We start from the raw sequence: 10,093 nt of genomic DNA on the forward strand, positions 1-10,093 counted from the left end.
AAAACTCCAGAACCGAGGCAAGCAATGAGTTAATAGCATTTAAGTAGTCTATACTATCTCATGTTACTGTTTTTGTTATCTTTCCTGTGACTTCATGTATTTTCCAATATGTTGGAGGATCAAAAGGAGAAATCACAAACACAGCACTCATAGCTTGCCTTTCAAAAGTCTTGCTATCCCAGGAGAAGTCTATTAAAGTTATAAAATAAATAATGTCATATAACATATATAGTGTTTTTAAAAATTAAAAAGAGAAAAGAATTATATACCTAAGCATCTGTTATGAACCTTATGTTATCATATGATTTTTTTTCACATAATTTTGTTCCATTCCTTTTCTTTCTCCCTCATCCCACTGAACTGAATGGTACCAAAAAAGTGAGATGTTACTTCATCTTTGATTCCTCTTGCTATACACGACTACAATATAAAGAAAGCCCTTCATAAACTGGCTTTAAACCTAAAAAGCTTTAGATTCAGATGTGAACAACTGATCTCAAACTGAACATCCCGACAAAAAAGAATGTCTAACAAACAGTGAAATAGGAATGAACTAGGGCTTCATTAATGGAAAAAGGAACATATATTGACATTTATTTTCTTTAAGAAAATATTCCAAGCTGGAAAGTGGTCTTTAATCCCAGCACTCAGGAGGCAGAGGCAAGCAGATCTCAGAGTTCAAGACCAGCCTGGTCTATACAGTGAGTTCCAAGAAAGCCAAGGCTACACAGAGAAACGCTGCCTCAAAACAAAAACAAAAAAAAAAAAAAAAAAAAAGAAAAAATAAAGTAAATAAAATAGTCTAACAGTTGCCAGCAGGACAAATTAGACAAAAGAATAGAAGAAGACTTTCTGAATTCTCCAGTGCTCTGAAGAAAAATTTTACCAGAAAATCTTTTTAACTTCCCTTGAGTATTAAATACTTAATATGACTTGTAGCTGCATCCCAGAGGAGACAAGAACTCCTCAAGAAGACCAGCAGCGTCAACTAACCTAAGCCCATGAGGGCTTACACAGTCTGAAGCACCAACTGAAGAGTAAGCATGGACTGGACCTAGCCCCAACACATAGTTAACTGATTGGCAGCTCAATCTTCATGTGGGTCTCCTAGCAAGTGGAGTGGGAGCTGCCTCTGACATGGACTCTGTTGCCTGCTTTCAGCCTCCTGGTGGGGCTGCCTTGTTGAACCTCTGTGGAATACGATGCACTCAATCCATATGTGCCTTGATGTGCTGGGGTGGGTTGATGGGGTGGGGGGAATTCCTTTTCTGGGGAGAAGGGGAAAGGAGAAAGAGGGTGGGAGGTGGGGCTGGGAGGAGAGAGGGGAGGGGTGTGATAATGAATAAATAGATAGATTTAATATTTTTTAAAAGGACTTTTGGTTGCTGTGTCAGTAGGTTGCAGAGAGAAGAGAGGCTATGGGAGATGTTCAGTGTTCTGTCCTATGAACATCTGAATGATTAGTAGTCTAATGAGAGCCACAGCCAAACATTAGATAGAGCTCAGGGAGTCTTACGGAAAACTTGGGGAACAATTGAGGGAGTCGGAGGGGTCAAGGACTCCACAAGAAGACCTGCAGACTAAACTAACCTGGGCACAAAGGGGCTCACAGACACAGAACCACCAACCAAAGAGCATGCATGGACTGGTCGTAGGCCCCCTGCACATAGGTAGTAGATGTACAGCTTCGTCTTTCTAGTATCCATCAACAGCTAGAGAGGGGCCCTTTCTGACTCTGAGACTTCCCTTTGGACCTCATCCCCCTAAATGGGCTGCCTGGTCTATACTCAGTGGGAGAGGATTGCCTAATCCTGCAGTGACTTAAGGTGCCCGGGTGGGGTGGTACCCCTGGCAGACCTCTCCCTTCTCTGAGGAGAAGGAGAGGAGAGAATGGGGAGAAGGGACACGTGATGTTGGGGGGAAGGTAGGGGAGGCGCTTCAACCAGGATGTAAAGTGAATAAAGAAAATAAGCCTGAGATGACCACCAGTCTAGCACTAGGGGTCTCAGAGAAGGAGCAGGCTGGAGACTAGAAGAACCCCTCCCAGGACCACTGCCAGAGCAGGAGTGAGCCTGAGACTGGCAGTTCTCCCAAGGGGCCACTTAGGTAGTCTGGGCAAGGAGTGAGCCTGAGACAACCACCAGGCCTGGACTATGGGGCCTGAGATGACCAACAGTCTGGCACCATGCAGGCCTGAGGGGGCAGGCCATGCTGGATATGACCCTTGTCTGGTTCCATGACCCTACAGCAGCGGGGTATCACCAAAGGCCAGGCATCTCCGGTCTGAGGCTGCGCAGAACTGGCCCCACCCCTCATCTGGGCTTTGTGGGAGAGCTGAATCCATATCTAGCAGGCCCTGCACCTCGCCTGGGCAATGCAGTAGAGCTGACCCTGGGGGGAGGGGTATGGATGAACCAGCCTTAGGACATGAATGTGGCAGAGCTGGTCCCACAACTTATCTACCCTGTGGTGAAATGGGCAAGGAAAATATGCCCAACCTCATCCCTTGTCTCCCATGGCAGACAAGAAAGCTAGCCCTGCCTCTTACTGCTGCAGCACTCAGGAGAGCAAGCCTAGCACCTCATCTGGGCAGCACAGTAAAGTTGACCCTGATTGTGGGGGTTGCAGGTGAGCCAGCCTGAGGGCAAGAATGTAGGGGAGTCGGCCCTGCCTCTTTTCTATTGTGTGAAGACCAAGCTGCCCATTGGGTACATATGTGTAGGGAGCCTAGGACCAGTCCATGCATGGTCCTTTGGTTGGTACTTCAGCCCCACTGGGCAAAGGTTAGTTGGCTCTGTTGGTCTTCCTGTGGAGCTCCTGTCCCCTCCGGGTCCTTCTATTCTTCCCCTGACTCTTCCACAAGGCTCCCTGCACTCTGCCCAACGTCTGCCTGTGAGATATATGATTTTTAAAACACAGAGTGGCTTGAGAAATGCTTCAGAAGTTCAGTGTGTGTATTGTTCTTGTGGAGGACCTGAGCTCAGCGCCCAGAACCCAGTATATACCTACACACAGACATGTACATATCAACATAATTTTTACAACTAAAATTTTGAAACATAATAGAATCTTCACACTTAAAACGAATTAATAAATCAGTTTCTTCTATCCTGCAGAAGTTCCCAATGAAGTATATCTTGTTAGTAATCTTTATGATGCCACATACCTTTCCCAATCAAAACTTGCAGTTATTTCAATGGGATTTCTCACACCATTTATTTCATTTTCCCCTAGGAGTGCAAAATAGTTGAAATATTTATATTTCTAACACTATGTTAAACTTTTGATTTTTAGAAATTTGGAAATTAAGACTCCAAATGTCCTCTACCAATGCATAGTATTTTTAAAAAGCAGGCACTAACTAAATAATCTCCCCAAACCCTATGTATTTAATGCAATGCTAATGTAAAAAACATTTGGGAAAATCCCCAAAGGAAAATTAATGATGATGACAAAGATAATAAAAAAACTAAAATTTAGCTCAAAAGATATGAAGCTGGAAATATCTGCTGGGAACTCAACCTTTGGGGACAAAAGTCTTGTGATTCTGTACACTTAGATTAGGCTGTGGGGGCTGCCAAGAGAGAAACTGCTGAATATAAGACTCCAGGAGCAAAAGCACAGCACACAACTCAGTTCTGCATACAAGAAACTGAGAGAACTAATGAAACACCTGTATGAGCCTGCCCTCTGTTCCAGGATGGCAGAGAAAAACAAATGAAAACAGTCTCTTATTTAAAACTCAAAGCACAGTACTATTATCCTATGCGTCTGGGGTTAAACATCATGCTGCACAGGGATGAAGAGAGGTTCCCATGACAACACAACCTCTCAGGAAGCCTATATCTTATACAAAACGCACACATAATTTCCTCACAGTCACATATAAGCCCCCAGTAATTACCAAATGCATAAGAAAACAAGCCATCTTGAATGAGAACTGATAGGAAATCCTAAACAATATATTTAAATCCCAAAGGATTCTAACACTAAGAAGCATAGGATATAAGCTAGCCAAGGAACCCAATGTTTAAAGAAAAGATTTCAAATCACAGACAGGCAGGGATCAAGAGAATATTGAAAATGACTGAGGAGACTTAACAAAGAACCAAGGTCTGGAAAGCCAAAGGTCTTGAAAACAAGCACAGGTATTGAAACTTGCTGGGGATGAGGAAAAACAGTACAAGAAACAAAGCCAGAGAAAAACTGAATAAAAGGTATGCAGAGAAATTAGACAATTATAGCATGGATAAATGAGATGATTTTTAAACTTCAGGGAATAGAATGAGAAGATCTGCATGCCCAACCATTGCTCCAGACGGAAAACAAATTAACAAACAACAACAACAACAAAAAATCAAAGATGAAGGCATGGACAATAGGTAAAGACTATCCTGTTCTGGCAATGTGGCTCAGCCAGTGAAGGTACCTGCTGCCAAGCCTAATAACCAACGCTAAGTTCCAGTTCCCACAAGTGAAGGAGAGAAGTGATTCCTGCTGCCTGCCTATGTTTGCTTCTCGCTTGGGGTAGCCAGGACTTTGCACACCAAAGTGGGCTGGAGAGAGCAAAGCTTAGCCAAATCCAGGAGAGTGCAGTGCAAGATCTGGGTCATGAGTGTGAAGGAAAAGAATACACCCGTGAACAGCTTCAGAGAACTGGTTTGGTTTATTGAGGGGGCGGGGGGTTGCTGGCAGGAAGCAGGTATTTATACCCTGGGTTGATGGCCAAGGTCTCTGGGGCAAGCCTTGTATTGCCATGTACCACTGGCCAGGGCAGGTACATGAAGGTATTTCACCTGATACTCAGAGGCTGTAGGGTCCGGGAGAAGGAGAGGATGGGGTTATCTAATAAAGTCAAACAAGGGGTAATAACTGTAATAAAGTCTTGATCATGGGAGCAGATTTGTGATGCTGGGTTGGGAGTGGGGAGGCAGCCAGCTCCTGCCTTCCTCAAGTTAGATGTTTCCAAGCTTGAACCTTCCTCGACCTTGGATCATCATGACACAGATTCCTGCATGTTGTCCTCTGAACACCAGATGCATGCCATGGCTCATGTGTATCTACTCCTGCATGCATGCACACACACTCAGACACACACAGAGCTACTAAATAAATAAATACATAAGTAAACAAATAAATGTAAAAATTCATATGAAAGAGTATCTAAGAATTTTTTTGGATGATAAAATATGGAAATACCCAAGCAGGTTTAAAAAAAAAAAAGCGGAACAAAAAACAGAAAAGCAACTACATACACAACAAAATTTATAAAGTTTGTAAAAACTTTGAAAATTAAGGACACAGGTAAGATCCTTTAGCCAGTCATGAAAGGTCAAAAGAATGAAACCAAGAAAAAGATCAAAGAGAATCAAGAGCAGGATTAAGTTTAGTGGCATCAAAGGAGAAATACAATATGCCAAATGTCACATCAATGACTCATAGCAGCCACACTCTGGAATAAAGAGGATGAAACAGAGTTGTGCACAAATGCAAACCTGGCACACAACAGGAAAGGCAATAAAAACCATCAGGATGTGATGGAACGGAGTCCGGCTAACTGGTCAAGCACACTGTTAGAACAATGAAGTGTGAATACCATCCCATCACAATCATGTCTATGAGAGTAAAGACAACTATGAAAAAAATTACATTTTAGGAATATGTTATTATCTTCAATACCTTGTGATTAAGAGGGCCTTCTCAAATATGGTTCAAGAAAGAAAAACATAAATAAACTTGACTATAAATAAACATAAAAAAACATTAATAAAGCTGTAAAATTAAGGGTTTACTCATCCAAAGATATGTTTAAGAAAAGAAATTGCAAAAATGGGACAGCAAGATAGCTCAAACAGAAGAAGTGTTTGATCCCATGCCTGATGACCTCAGCTCAGTCCCCAGGCTCCTTGTGATGGAAGGAAAGGACAGACCCCTGAACGTTGTCCTCCGACCACCACAGACATGCTGTGGCACATGTGTGGGTGCACACACAGACACTCACACACATGCATTCAAGCATGTACCTGAACACGCATCACACCATATCACATCAAAAATAAAAATAAACGAATTATTTTTTAATTTAAAGAAAATATAAAACCACATGCCAAACCTAGAAAATGTTCTGTAATTCAGATAATATAAAACTATATATAAACAAATCTTAAAAGAAAAAATAAAAAGAGACAAATAACTGAATAAGCAAAAAGAAAAACATAAATGTGTAATAAATAAAAAAAAACCACATCCCTTCTTAATTGTGTTCAAAAATATTTAAAAAAAATGAGAAGAGGACCTTTTTATATACATCAGATTGATGGCAATTCAACACTTCCAACTTTAGCAAGTATTGACAAATATAAGCAACAATAATTTTTAGAGTAAGGTAAATTAGTTAAAAGTAAGGTAAACAAATTGTCATTGCTATAAAATGTCTCTTTTATCACGTTTTTCCACTTGTGTGCTAATAACTTTGAGTTCCTCCTTTTACATTTACAACAGAAGTTGCTTTTAACAGGCAAAACACAGAAAAACTACAAGTTAGACCTGTGTCCAGAAAAGAAAAGAAATCATTATATGAAGTGGGGCAGCTACAGAAGGGATTGCGAGCTGTAAAAATGGTGTAATCACTTCTCTCTACGTTCAAGAATGAGTTTACAAACATGATGATGAATACTCTAAAGGTAAATTCAAATCAAGAGAGAAAAGGGTTCTTTTTTTTTTTTTTTTTTTTTTTTTTGGCCTCAATCGGCAAAGGAGATGGCTGCTTTTTTGTTTTAGCTGGTTTTATTTAATAAACTAATTTTAAGTTCTTTCCATGTCCCTCTGAAATGTACGTAAATCTCCTTAAACCCTAAATAAACTGCTGTCAGCTATGCAGCGTAATGAGTTTCTCGGGGAGCTGAGAGACATCTGTCTAAAATGGAAGTAGGAAAAAGGTGCCATCCTTACTTCTAGTTTCAGAGGGAGAGTGGGATGCCGACTTAGGCAGGCACCTCACTCCATAAGTACCCCTACCATGAAGATACGAGAAGTTTATTTCCCCTTTACATAGTGCTGACCAATGAAGACAGATGGCTTCAATTATCAATTGATATAGAAAGACTACACCGCATGATGATAGCATTATCAGCCTAAGAACTTGTATGCATTTACAAAGCTATAGAAGCAGAGGTTTCGTCATGTCTTTGCAATGTAGAGAATTGCTGTAATATACATCATATTCTGATCTACTATTTAGCCAAAACTGAAGTTTTTATAGAGAGTGAAGGAAGTGGTTCACCTGGTTATAGTTATGACTTATCTGATCTCCGCAGTCACCATGCAGGAGACAAGGAAACAACCCAGGCTCTATTCCAAGCCTGAAGGCCAGCAGGCTGGTGACCCGGAGGAGGGCCAACAAGAGGAGACACAGCGAAAGCTGATATTAAGTCATATGAAGGGCCTTCAGCTGGCAAAACTCCCTCTTAAGGGTGTCTATCGTCTACTCTACTGATCCCATCAATTAACTGGGTGAGGTACACATGCTTTCTGGAGAAAACTCAGTTTTATCATGTCCGTTAACCTCCCTCTCAAGCAGAAGCTTTTCACCTAAACACCCAGGTTGTTGTAAGCACGTAAGCACACTATGGTGCGGCCAGCTGGACATACACCAGCAGCTACCACTTGCAGGTTATTTTTATTATCGCTGATAACAAAACCAGCAGTGTGTCATAGCGCGGTGGCTGGAATGGCCTGTCTGTGGTGAAAGTTTTCAGCACTGTTTATTCACACCTTGTGGGACCAGGAAGCTTAGCACAGAGCCACGCAGGAACATGGCTGAAAAGGACTATAACTCTCGAGGCTTCTCCTTGTGACTTACATTTATGAGGGAGGCCTTACATCTGAAAACTTCCACAAACTTCCCAAAACATTATCAGCTAAGGTCAGGTGCTCAAACAATGAGTATGTAGGGGTCACTTCACATCCAAGCCACAGCAATCATTACTCATACCTCTTTCCATGTCACACATTAAGTACATTGATCTCTAAATTTTAACAAGGCCACACTTCCTCCTAACATGATGCAATAAACCTATACAAACCCCAAATCACACTGATCCTTTCTCTGAAGAAGGTGCATGGTTCATGAGAGGTGTTGATATTTTTAAGATACTAAAACTTAAATATTAAGTAGTAGGCTTAAGAGTACTTAAATGCTATAATATAAAGTCAGCGTATCACAAGTATAATGATAGGGAGGAAATGGACTAAAACAGATACTACATTCATGCATATATGTTGATACCAAAATGAAGAAGAGTAATAGAACTGCAATCCTCGTGGTCCAGAGATGGAGCTCAGCGTAAGACAACTTAGCTAGCATGCACAAGGCCCTGGTTTCTATCTCTTGCATTGCCAAACAAAGAAACTGCAGTCGTCCTCTTGGCTATGCTTATCGCATGGCTCTAGCTGATACTAATATATGCCTTTTCATGTCACCCACTCTATTTCACTTGTCCCAATTACAACATAAAGTAATCAGTCTGTATTCCATAAGTAATCATAAGTAATCTGCTTGTAGTCCAGATATATTCTTCCTTACTTCCTACTATCAAATTTCCTTTTGGCACTTAGAATTAGTAAACCCAGACAAAAGTGCCATCTTGGACCACTGATTCGAGTCAGTGAGGAGCCCGAAATGGCATAGTAGCAATCTTAATTCAATGAAATTTTGTTGGTAGTTGTTCTGGTGAAAGCATTTTTCCCTCTGGACCCAACACCCAAAGATCAATTGAAAATAAAGTCACGGGTATATAAAGCAAAACTTCTGCTAGTAGGTCATTAGGAGATCATTAATGGCACTGCTCCCATTTCTTCTTCTGTCTTGGACCTGTTAGTCTGGACTCTGGGAAAAATAGTACCGTATGTCAAATGCTAACTGACCTTCTGAAGGACTTCAACCCCCAGCGAGGTACACCCACCTCACTGGTACAGTAAGTCTTCAAAAGGCCTTTTCACAATTTTATCTAGACAACTTGTTCAAGGTGGCAGGACCAGTGAAGACCATGATCACAGACCCATTGCCATAGTTCATTGACAGGGATGTGGCCTGCTTGATGGGAAACAGTGCTGTTTGTGACTAACATGATGCTAAAGAAGACATCTTCTACATCCACAGGTTCGGGTCCTGGCACATACACTGTACTCAGGGAAGGCCAGTCTATCCCAGCAATGGAAACAGTCCATTGCAATAACCTGTCCTCAGATAGCTGTATGGTCATTTCAGGGGAGGATGTCTTGTCAGGGACCTGATGTTGGTCTTTTCTGTCAGCATATTGGACACTGAATAATGGGTATAATTCAGTTTTGTAAATAAACATGTGTGCTGCTGAATGAATAGCTAACCTCATCCTGCCACGATGGCCACTTTGTGCATAGGCCCAGGGGGAAAGGAGAAGAAAGCTTAGAAGGGGAGGGTGACTGCTAACTACAGAATGAGCCATACTCTCCAATTAATTATTAAAATTGCCTTCTATTATTTTTATTCTGTAGTGAGCATTCATATGCGACACAAAACTCTTCATTTACCAATTAGAGAAGTCTGGCTTACCCACCTCTTGCCTATCATTTTTTTCATTATGTTCCTTCTAAATCCCTGACCATCTGGCTAAGCCTTCAGCCACAGCCCATTAATCAGCATATAATTACATGTCTGGTACTTTCTACCTCCAAGAAAACTGAACAAGCAGATGTGTGGCTTGACTTCCTGCCCAGTAAGAATTTTTCTTCTCTTTTGTCCTTCAGGTGAGTTCCAGGAAGAAGCTGGATAGCCACAGCTGTGCACTGTAGTTAGTGCCTGTAGAGTGTACAAGACCATCTGTAAACCCTTTGTCAGCTGATCAGAGGAAGCACCTCATGAGGCCACAGGTACAGCCTTAGAGAAAAAAAAAAAGGGGCACAGCTGCAGTGGAGACCATAAGCATTTGGGTCCACTTTTTCATGTAATTTTCTTCTGCCTTCAGGGCCTACTTCAGAAAATCAAATATATAACCACATTCTGTTATGTTAGAGCGCTGTCACACACATTCAGTACTATTTCTTGGTAGATGAC

The 10,093-nt window shown here is 41.5% G+C and overlaps 1 pseudogene; it reads left to right on the forward strand.

Annotated features, from left to right (window-relative positions):
- The first annotated feature begins 1,384 nt into the window (after positions 1-1,384).
- Positions 1,385-1,476, forward strand: LOC129666709 (small nucleolar RNA SNORA17; annotated as a pseudogene).
- Positions 1,477-10,093: the final 8,617 nt, after the last annotated feature.

Source organism: Psammomys obesus, unplaced genomic scaffold (assembly GCF_907164565.1).
Source record: "Psammomys obesus unplaced genomic scaffold, mPsaObe1.curated_primary_1811, whole genome shotgun sequence".
Lineage (NCBI taxonomy): Eukaryota > Metazoa > Chordata > Mammalia > Rodentia > Muridae > Psammomys > Psammomys obesus.